Consider the following 11,467-nt stretch of genomic DNA (forward strand, 5'->3'; position numbering starts at 1 on the left):
CTTGTTACGATGATTTTCTACTTCACTCATATAAATAGAACAACTATTATTCTCTGATTTAAATGAATAACCATCCCGCATCAAACAAGATCCAGATATAATGTTCATGCTTAACGCTGGCACCAAATAACAATTATTCAGGCCTAAAACTAATCCCGAAGGTAGATGTAGAGGTAGCGTGCCGACGGCGATCACATCGACTTTGGAACCATTTCCCACGCACATCGCCACCTCGTTCTTAGCCAATCTTCGCTTAATCTGTAGCACCTGTTTCGAGTTGCAAATATGAGCAACAGAACCAGTATCAAATACCTAGGCACTACTGCGAGCATTAGTAAGGTACACATCAATAACATGTATATCAAATATACCTTTCACTTTGCCATCCTTCTTATCCGCCAAATACTTGGGGCAGTTCCGCTTCCAGTGACCAGTCCCTTTGCAGTAGAAGCACTCAGTCCCAGGCTTAGGTCTAGACTTGGGCTTCTTCACTTGAGCAGCAACTTGCTTGCTGTTCTTCTTGAAGTTCCCCTTCTTCCCTTTTCCCTTTTTCTTGAAACTAGTGGTCTTGTTGACCATCAACACTTGATGCTCCTTCTTGATTTCTACCTCCGCGGCCTTTAGCATTGCGAAGAGCTCGGGAATCGTCTTATCCATCCCTTGCTTATTATAGTTCATCACGAAGCTTTTGTAGCTTGGTGCCAGTGATTGAACAACTATGTCAATGACACTATCAACCGGAAGAGTAACTCCCAGTTGAGTCAAGTGATGATGATACCCAGACATTTTGAGTATATGTTCACTGACAGAACTATTCTCCTCCATTTTGCAGCTATAGAACTTATTGGAGACTTCATATCTCTCAATCCAGGCATTTGTTTGAAATATTAACTTCAACTCCTGGAACATCTCATATGCTCCATGACATTCAAAATGTCGTTGAAGTCCTGATTCTAAGCCGTAAAGCATGGCACACTGAACTATCGAGTAGTCATCAGCTTTGCTCTGCCAGGCGTTCACAAAGTCTGGTGTTGCTCCTGCAGCGGGTCTTGCACCTAGCTGTGCTTCCAGGACGTAATTCTTTTGTGCAGCAATGAGGATAATACTCAAGTTACAGACCCAGTCCGTGTAGTTGCTACCATTATCTTTCAACTTAGCTTTCTCTAGGAACGCATTAAAATACAAAGGAAGAGTAGCACGGGCCATTGATCTACAACAACATAGACATGAAAAATACTATCAGATACTAAGTTCATGATATATTAAAGTTTAATTAATCATATTACTTAAGAACTCCCACTTAGATAGATATCCCTTGTAAGTGCATCTAGTGCCCCTTAGTGATTTTGGTGTATTGAAGACTTATAGGTTAAGGGACTAATGCGTTTATGAGTGTACACAGGTCTATAAGTCTATGAGGAGTTTGATATTTACGGAGAAAGTCGACCCCTAAAAATGAAGTTCTTCGACTGAAGACTTTGGATTTCTGAAGACTTTCTGAAGACTTTGAAAGTGAAGAAATTGGTGTGACCTTGAAGACTTGGTATTCATTCGAGGAACATGAAGCGTGAAGACTTCTATTTTCGTAGTTTCATTTTCTCTTTCTTGAGTCATAGGAAACACCGTACTGTTAAAAGGAGTCGAGGAAATACTAAGGAAAAATTTCCAAGTGATGCTGAACTCAAAATCCTACACCTACCAATCCCTTCGAGTGAAGCCATTGGAAATCTCATACAGTTCAGTCATATTCTTCAGTGATAGAGATGGAGTTCTTCTGGTCTCTAAGGAATTTGTTCTGACTGAGGAGTTAGGAATTCGCCAGTGCGGATTGCCTACACAGTGAGGAACATGATAGCCCTGAGGAATTTGATACTCAAATTTCCGACCGTTGCTGTGCTACGTGCCAGCTGTCCCAAAATATCTTATCCACCTAACGGTCATATCATTGAAGGGCATTTATGTCTTATCATGTCGGGCTGCTCCCTAGGCTATAAATAGCCGCCCCCTACAACCACTAGCTGGTTGGCTGCTCCGAGAGAAACTGACACTTGTCATTTGAGAGCATCCCATCCTCCGAGGACTTTGAGTGAAAATCATCGAGTGAGGAAAACCCAAACCCAAACACCTACGAACCCAAAGTGATTTTGCATCACTGAAGAGATTGATCGTGCGTGGATCCGACGCTTGTTACCTTTGAAGACTGTGCTTCTTCCAGACGGTTAGGCGTCATGGTCTAAAGCATCCAAGAGGAATTGTGGATCGCCGAGTGACCGAGTTTGTGAAGGTTCGGAAGTCTCCTGAAGACTTACCACGAGTGATTGGGCGAGGTCTGTGTGACCTTAGCTCAAGGATACGGCTTGACACCTTGATCTCCATCGAAGCATCGTTGTTGTCTCGCTAACTATTGCTTCTACGACTATCGCTATCGCTTAGTGATAAAGTAACGCAATTACATGGCGATTGCATTTCATACAATAAAGCGACAACCATAAGGCTCCTGCCAGTTGCCTATAACTTTTACAAAACATGATCATCTCATACAACAATTTATATATCATCACGTCTTGACCATATCACATCACAGCAAGCCCTGCAAAAACAAGTTAGACGTCCTCTACTCTGTTGTTGCAAGTTTTACGTGGCTGCTACGGGCTTAGCAAGAACCATTCTTACCTATGCATCAAAACCACAACGATTTTTCGTCAAGTGTGTTGTTTCAACATTCAACAAGGACCAGGCATAGTCACACTCAATTCAACTAAACTTGGAGAAACAGACACCCACTAGCCACCTGTGTGCGAAGCACGGCGGTAGAACCAGTCTCATGAACGCGGTCATGTAATGTCGGTCTGGGCCGCTTCATCCAATAATACCGCTGAATCAAAGTATGACATGATGGTAAGCAGTATGACTATTATCGCCCACAACTCTTTGAGTTCTACTCGTGCATATAACATCTACGCATAGACCTGGCTCAGATGCCACTGTTGGGGAATGTAGTATTTCAAAAAAATTGCCTACTATCACGCAAGATCTATCTAGGAGAAGCATAGCAGCGAGCGGGGAGAGTGTGTCCACATACCCTCATAGACCGAAAGCGGAAGTGTTTAGTAACGCGGTTGATGTAGTCGAACGTCTTCGCGATCCAACCGATCAAGTACCGAATGCACGACACCTCCGCGATATGACCGAGGTGTGTTTCTGTGGAGGGGGGCACCGCACACGGCTAAGAGAAACTTTGGTGTGCCTTTGGGGTGCCCCCTCCCATGTATATAAAGGAAGGAGGGAGGAGGAGGCCGGCCAGGAGGAGGCCCGCCCAAGGGGTGGTAGTCCTACTCGAAGTAGGATTCGCCCCCTTTCCTATTCCTACTAGGAGAAGGGGGAAAAAGGAGGAGAAGAGAAAGGAAAGGGGGGGGGCGCCCCCCAACCCCTAGTCCAATTCGGTTTGGGCTTGGGGGCGCCTCCCTGGCTGCTGCCTCCTCTCTTCCACTACTAGGCCCATGAGGCCCAATAACCCCCCGGTACTCCGGAAAATACCCGATACACCTTGGAACTATTCTGGTGTCCGAATATAACCTTCCAATATATCAATCTTCATGTCTCGACGATTTCGAGGCTCCTCGTCATGTCCGTGATCTCAGCCGGGACTCCGAACTACCTTCGGTACATCAAAACACGTAAACTCATAATACCGATCGTCATCGAACGTTAAGCGTGCGGACCCTACGGGTTCGAGAACTATGTAGACATGACCGAGACTCATCTCCAGTCAATAACCAATAGCGTAAACTGGATGCTCATATTGGCTCCCACATATTCTACGAAGATCTTTATCAGTCAAACCGCATAACAACATACATTGTTCCCTTTGTCATCGGTATGTTACTTGCCCGAGATTCGATCGTCGGTATCACTATACCTAGTTCAATCTCGTTACCGGCAAGTCTCTTTACTCATTCCGTAATGCATCATCCCGCAACTAACTCATTAGTCACATTGCTTGGAAGGCTTATAGTGATGTGTATTACCGAGAGGGCCCAGAGATACCTCTCCAACAATCGGAGTGACAAATCCTAATCTCGATCTATGCCAACTCAAGAAACACCATTCGAGACACCTGTAGAGCATCTTTATAATCACCCAGTTACATTGTGACGTTTGATAGCACACTAAGTGTTCCTCCGGTATTCGGGAGTTGCATAATCTCATAGTCATAGGAACATGTATAAGTCATGAAGAAAGCAATAGCAACAAACAAAACGATCATAGTGCTAAGCTAGCGGATGGGTCTTGTCAATCACATCATTCTCTAATGATGTGATCCCGTTCATCAAATGACAACCCATGTCTATGGCTAGTTAACTTAACCATCTTTGATTAACGAGCTAGTCAAGTAGAGGCATACTAGTGACACTCTGTTTATCTATGTATTCACACATTTACCAAGTTTCCCGTTAATACAATTCTAGCATGAATAATAAACATTTATCATGATATAAGGAAATATAAATAACAACTTTATTATTGCCTCTAGGGCATATTTCCTTCACCACCTCCCCGGATGAGGATTCGTCGTCCATCTCGTCGTCCCACCAGTTCAGCCGCCCCGTCCTCCACCTCCAAGGAGTTGCTCCAACGATTGCCTTGTCTATCGCGGTTGCTCCATCCCCACAGCGCCGCCTTAACCTGCTCCACCAGAACTACAACATCCTCACCGACTCCTCGGACGAAGCCGAGGCCTACTCGGCGCCACCAAAGAGGTTGTACACTCATCGCATCGTGCACCTTCTCCTTAACTCAATCTCCAGGCACCGACGGTGCTCCATCCCGCACCCCCATGGAGCGGCTACCTCAAAGCCGGCGCCGCGGGCGACATCTCCACGGCGGCTCTCCCCCAGTGCGAGGCCCCTTCGGCAACGGCGTCCATACGAGCTGGATCTGCTGCTGCTGCTCCGGCTCTCACTCACTCGCTCGTGCTGCTGTTGTTCCGGCTCTCGCTTGCGCTGATGCTGCTACTCTCCCCCTCACTCGTGCTGCTACTCTGCTCCAATTTAGCTACACTTCAGTTGACTGAATCGACTTTTGGATCAGTCGATTTTCAGGGCATGGGGGGGGGGGGGGGGCTCGCCGGAGTTAAGGACGAACCACCCGCAGCGGGGAGGGGGCTCGTTGGAGAGGTACCCCACTATCTATCTTACAGTTCAGGGTGGGGGTGGTGTTCGCTGATGGTGGGGGCGCGGTGGTGGGGCGGTGGCATGGGGATCGGTGGAGAAAAAGCTCGGTGCGGGGATGGGGGGCTAGAAGGCTGGCCTGGGCGGCGGCGGACCAGCGGTGGTGAGTTGTTTCGGGGCGGCGGCGGATCGGCGGTGGGGAGTTGTTTTGGGGCGGCGGCGGACCGGCGGTGGGGAGTTGTTTCGGGGCGGCGAGGCGGCGCGGGGGCCGGCGGTTCAGCCGGTGGTGGCTGGCGGCTCAGGGGGGTGCAGGTTGAAGATGAATTGTAGGCCCTCCCTAAACTACATGTGAAGTGCCTCTCTGCTACCATTGCGTTCAGTGTCGACAGTAACATTCAGATTCACAGTAAATTTCAGTTTCGACAGTTAAGTTCAGAGTCAACAGTTTTTACCTCATCTGTTGTAGTCATGTGGTTTTTGGTGATGTAAATTTTACGAGCATAATTGGTTTGGTGCTAAAAATAGGCATGCCAATGTTTGGCATTGTGCCGAATATTCGCTACTACTTGGTTGGTTACCGAGTTGTCTTGCCTATCTCACATAAAGTTGCCAATATTTGGCAAGTCTTGGTATTGCCAATATTTGGCAATTCCAACATTTGGCTAGCCAAATATTGGCAGCAAACCAATCGTGCTCGTAAATCTATCACTTTTTGGTAATGTATTTTACATCATCTATAGGAGATGCTATTAGAATCCCACTTGAGATTAACGATGTATGTCTTGTGCTACTTCAGCCTCGACGTCTTACGGCTCACCGGAGCTGCTCCAACGACAGAACAATCCATCACAACAGAGCAGTGCCCTGGACGCCGTCTACAGATTCCTCAGATCTTCCTCCGCACCTCCGACAGCCACCTCTGCCTCAACTTCTTCAGTGACCAACCCAATGATGCTGAGGTCGACACGGCTATGGCAAAGAGGTTGTACACTTGTTGCATCACTTATTACTCTACATTCATGTCGATCCATTAGGGCTATTTTGGTTCAACGGAAAAACATAGGAATAGGAAGTTTTCCTATGGCACTCTACTATTCAATTATTCATGCATTTTGTTGAAAGGAATGGAGCAAAACATCCACCTGGACCTACTTTTCAAAATCCTATGCATGAAAACAAGACCAAGTGCATTAGTGGCAGAATAACATTCTAACTATACGCGCTTTCATATGGTTTCACTTTATTTTGGCCATGTTTCTTTGCATTCCTCTGTTCCTCCAATTCCTGTTGTCGGGACCCCGATTCCAAGTCACATCGATCTAGCCGGTAACACCTCATATCACTTTGCGGCCTCATGCACGGTATTCCCACGGGTGTCGCCTTACCATGGCCCGGGACCGTTTGCGCCTTTTGTCTCACGTATATGATAGTGTCGCTAGCATCCATATGACAGAGAACCCGGGCCGACATGACTAGTCGTGAACCCAAAGTGGCACTAACTTACGGGGACAGGCATACATGAATCAATAAGCATGTCGGTCAGCAGCGTGCGAATCCGGGCTGTAGCACTGGGCTAACAGGACTCCGGGAACCCGGGCTATAGCAGGCTAGGCAGGACTCCGGATGTCACCGCGTGACATTTCCCCGAAGGGACAGACACAGGAACGAAGTGAATCACATGCCGGCCAGTCAAGTGTTTCGGAGCAGTAGTGCTGGGCTAGCAGGACTCCGGTGAACCGGGCTGTAGCGGACTACTATGCCTCATGGAAGCACAAGACTACATTTCCCCATAAGAGAGGCTACCAAGGATAAACAACTAGGTTGTCAGATCCCACACATACCAAGCATTTCAATCATACACACAATATGCTCGATATGTGCAAATACAACATGGCATCACAACAAGACTCTACGACTCAGAGTATTTATTCATTAGGCTCCGAAGAGCCAGATATTACAAACATGGGTCTCATGACCCAACATCCAAAGCATACAAGCAACAAGCACATGCGGAAGCTTAACATGTCTGAGTACAGACATCTACAAAAGAAAAAGGCTGAGAAGCCTGACTATTTACTAGATCCTGCCGAGGGCACAAGATCGTAGCTGAGGTATCAAGCTAAACGTCGAAGTCCACACGGAACTACTAGCGAGACTGACGTCTCTCTGCAAAACATAAAATAGGCAAACGTGAGTACAAATGTACCCAGCAAGACTTACATCAGAACTATCTACATATGCATCCGTATCAACAAAGGGGGTGGTGGAGTTTAACTGCAGCAAGCCAGCTTTGACTCGGTGGCTATCCTGAACTATGACTACAAGTAACTCTTTTGAGGTGGCGCACACGAGTCCACATATTCACCATATCAATACACCACTATGGATCCGCTCCCGTCTCCCTACGAGAACTGTTGGTGAACGTAGCAGAAATTCAAAATTTTGTACGCATCACCAAGATCAATCTATGGAGTAATCTAGCAACGAGGGGAAGGGGAGTGCATCTACATACCCTTGTAGATCGTGATGCGGAAGCGTTGCAAGAACGCGGATGAGGGAGTCGTACTCGTAGCAATTCAGATCGCGGTTGATTCCGATCTAAGCGCCGAACCACGGCGCCTCCGCGTTCAACACACGTGCAGCCCGGTGACGTCTCCCACGCCTTGATCCAGCAAGGAGAGAGGGAGAGGTTGGGGAAGACTCCATCCAGCAGCAGCACGATGGCGTGGTGGTGATGGAGGAGCGTGGCAATCCCGCAGGGCTTCGCCAAGCACCGCGGGAGAGGAGGAGGAGGAGGTAGGGCTGCGCCAGGGAGAGGAAAACTCATGTGTTTGCAGCCCCCAATACCTCAACTATATATAGGGGAGAGGGAGGGGGCTGCGCCCCCTCTAGGGTTTCCACCCCAAGGGGTGCGGCAGCCCCAAAACCCATCTAGGGTGGCGGCCAAGTGGGGGGGGGGGGAGAGGGAGGCGCACCAGGCATGGGCCTTTAGGGCCCATCTGCCCTAGGGTTTGCGCCCTCTTCTCTCCAGGCGCATGGGCCTTGGTGGGGAGGCCCCCCAGCCCACCTAGGGGCTGGTCCCTTCTCACACTTGGCCCATGTATGCCTCCGGGGCCCCTCCCGGTGGACCCCCGGACCCCTCCGGTGGTCCCGGTACACTACCGGTGATGCCCGGAACACTTCCGGTGGCCAAAACCATACTTCCTATATATAAATCTTTACCTCCGGACCATTCCGGAACTCCTCGTGACGTCCGGGATCTCATCCGGGACTCCGAATAACATTCGGTAACCACGTACATACTTTCCCTATAACCCTAGCATCATCGAACCTTAAGTGTGTAGACCCTACGGGTTCGGGAACCATGCAGACATGACCGAGACGTTCTCCGGTCAATAACCAACAGCGGGATCTGGATACCCATGTTGGCTCCCACATGTTCCACGATGATCTCATCGGATGAACCACGATGTCGGGGATTCAATCAATCCCGTATGCAATTCCCTTTGTCTATAGATATGTTACTTGCCCGAGATTCGATCGTCGGTATCCCTATACCTTGTTCAATCTCATTACCGGCAAGTCTCTTTACTCGTTCCGTAACTCACATCATCCCGTGATCAACTCCTTGGTCACATTGTGCACATTATGATGATGTCCTACCGAGTGGGCCCAGAGATACCTCTCCGTTTACACGGAGTGACAAATCCCAGTCTCGATTCGTGCCAACCCAACAGACACTTTCGGAGATACCTGCAGTGCACCTTTATAGTCACCCAGTTACGTTGTGACGTTTGGTACACCCAAAGCATTCCTACGGTATCCGGGAGTTGCACAATCTCATGGTCTAAGGAAATGATACTTGACATTAGAAAAGCTCTGAGCAAACGAACTACACGATCTTGTGCTAGGCTTAGGATTGGGTCTTGTCCATCACATCATTCTCCTAATGATGTGATCCCGTTATCAACGACATCCAATGTCCATGGCCAGGAAACCGTAACCATCTATTGATCAACGAGCTAGTCAACTAGAGGCTTACTAGGGACATGGTGTTGTCTATGTATCCACACATGTATCTGAGTTTCCTATCAATACAATTCTAGCATGGATAATAAACGATTATCATGAACAAGGAAATATAATAATAACCAATTTATTATTGCCTCTAGGGCATATTTCCAACAGTCTCCCACTTGCACTAGTCAATAATCTAGTTCACATCACCATGTGATTAACACTCACAGGTCACATCACCATGTGACCAACATCCAAAGAGTTTACTAGAGTCAACAATCTAGTTCACATCACCATGTGATTAACACTCAATGAGTTCTGGTTTGATCATGTTATGCTTGTGAGAGAGGTTATTAGTCAACGGATCTGAACCTTTCAGATCCGTGTGTGCTTTACGAATATCTATGTCATCTTGTGGATGCTACCACACGCTACTTGGAGCCATTTCAAATAATTGCTCTACTATACGAATCCGGTTTACTACTCAGAGTCATCCGGATTAGTGTCAAAGTTCGCATCGACGTAACCCTTTACGACAAACTCCTTTTCACCTCCATAATCGAGAAAATTCCTTAGTCTACTAGATACTAAGGATAAGTTCGACCGCTGTCATGTGATCCATTCCCGGATCACTATTGTACCCCTTGACCAACTCATGTCAAGGCACACTTCATGTGCGGTACACAACATAGCATACTGTAGAGCCTACGTCTGAAGCATAGGGGACGACCTTCGTCCTTTCTCTCTCTTCTGCTGTGGTCAGGTCTTGAGTCTTACTCAATACTCACACCTTGTAACACAGCCAAGAACTCCTTCTTTGCTGATCTATTTTGAACTCTTTCAAAATCATGTCAAGGTGTGCGTTCTTTGAAAGTATCATCGGGCGTCTTGATCTATCTCTATAGATCTTGATGCCCAATATGTAAGCAGCTTTTATCCAGGTCTTCCTTTGAAAAACTCCTTTCAAACAACCCTTTATGCTTTCCAGAAATTTTACATCATTTTGGATCAACAATATGTCATTCACATATACTTATCAGAAATGTTGTAGCACTCCCACTCACTTTATTGTAAATACAAGTTTCTAACAAACTTTGTATAAACCCAAAAACTTTGATAACTCCATCAAAGCATATATTCTGACTCCGAGATGCTTGCTCTAATCCATGGAAGGATCGCTGGAGCTAGCATACCTTTTAGCATCCTTAGGATCGACAAAACCTTTCTGATTGTATCACATACAACCTTTCCTTACGAAAACTGGCAAGGAAACTTGTTTTGACATCCATCTGCCAGATTTCATAAATGCAGCTAATGCTAACATGATTCCGATGGACTTTAAGCATCTCTACGGATGAGACAATCTCATCGTAGTCAACTCCTTGAACTTGTGGAAATACTCTTAGCCACAAGTCGAGCTTCATAGACGGTAACATTACCGTCCATGTCTGTCTTCTTCTCAAAGATCCATTTATCTCGGATTTCATGGCTTCTAACCATTTGTCGGAATATGGGCCCACCATCGCTTCTCCATAGCTCGTAGGTTCAGTATTGTCCAACAACATGATATCTCAGACAGGATCACGTACCACTCTAAAGTAGCACGCATCCTCGTCGTCCTACGAGGTTTTGTAGTGACTTGATCCGAAGTTTCATGATCACTATCATAAGCTTCCACTTCAATTGGTGTAGGTGCCACAGGAACAACTTCCTGTGCCCTGCTACAAACTAGTTGAAGTGACGGTTCAATAACCTTATCAAGTCTCCACCATCCTCCCACTCAATTCTTTCGAGAGAAACTTTTCCTCGAGAAAGGACCCGTTTCTAGAAGCAATTACTTTTGCTTCCAGATCTGAAATAGGAGGTATACCCAACTGTTTTGGGTTTTCTATGAAGATGCATTTATCCGCTTTGGGTTCGAGCTTATCAGCCTGAAACTTTTTCACATAAGCATCGCAGCCCCAAACTTTTAAGAAACGACAACTCAGGTTTCTCTAAACGGTGTCGTCTCAACGGAATTGCGTGGTGCCCCTTTTAAAGTGAATGCGGTTGTCTCTAATGCCTAACCCGTAAACGATAGTGGTAATTCGATAAGAAATATCATGGTATGCACCATATCCAATAGGGTGCAGCTATGATGTCCGGACACACCATCACACTATGGTGTTCCAGGCGGTATTAATTGTGTAACACTTTCCACAATGTCTTAATTGTGTGCCAAACTCGTAACTCAGATACTCATCTCTATGATCATATCACAGATATTTTATCCTCTTGTC

The sequence above is a fragment of the Aegilops tauschii genome, chromosome 5 (genome assembly GCF_002575655.3).
Source record: "Aegilops tauschii subsp. strangulata cultivar AL8/78 chromosome 5, Aet v6.0, whole genome shotgun sequence".
Classification (NCBI taxonomy): Eukaryota; Viridiplantae; Streptophyta; class Magnoliopsida; order Poales; family Poaceae; genus Aegilops; species Aegilops tauschii.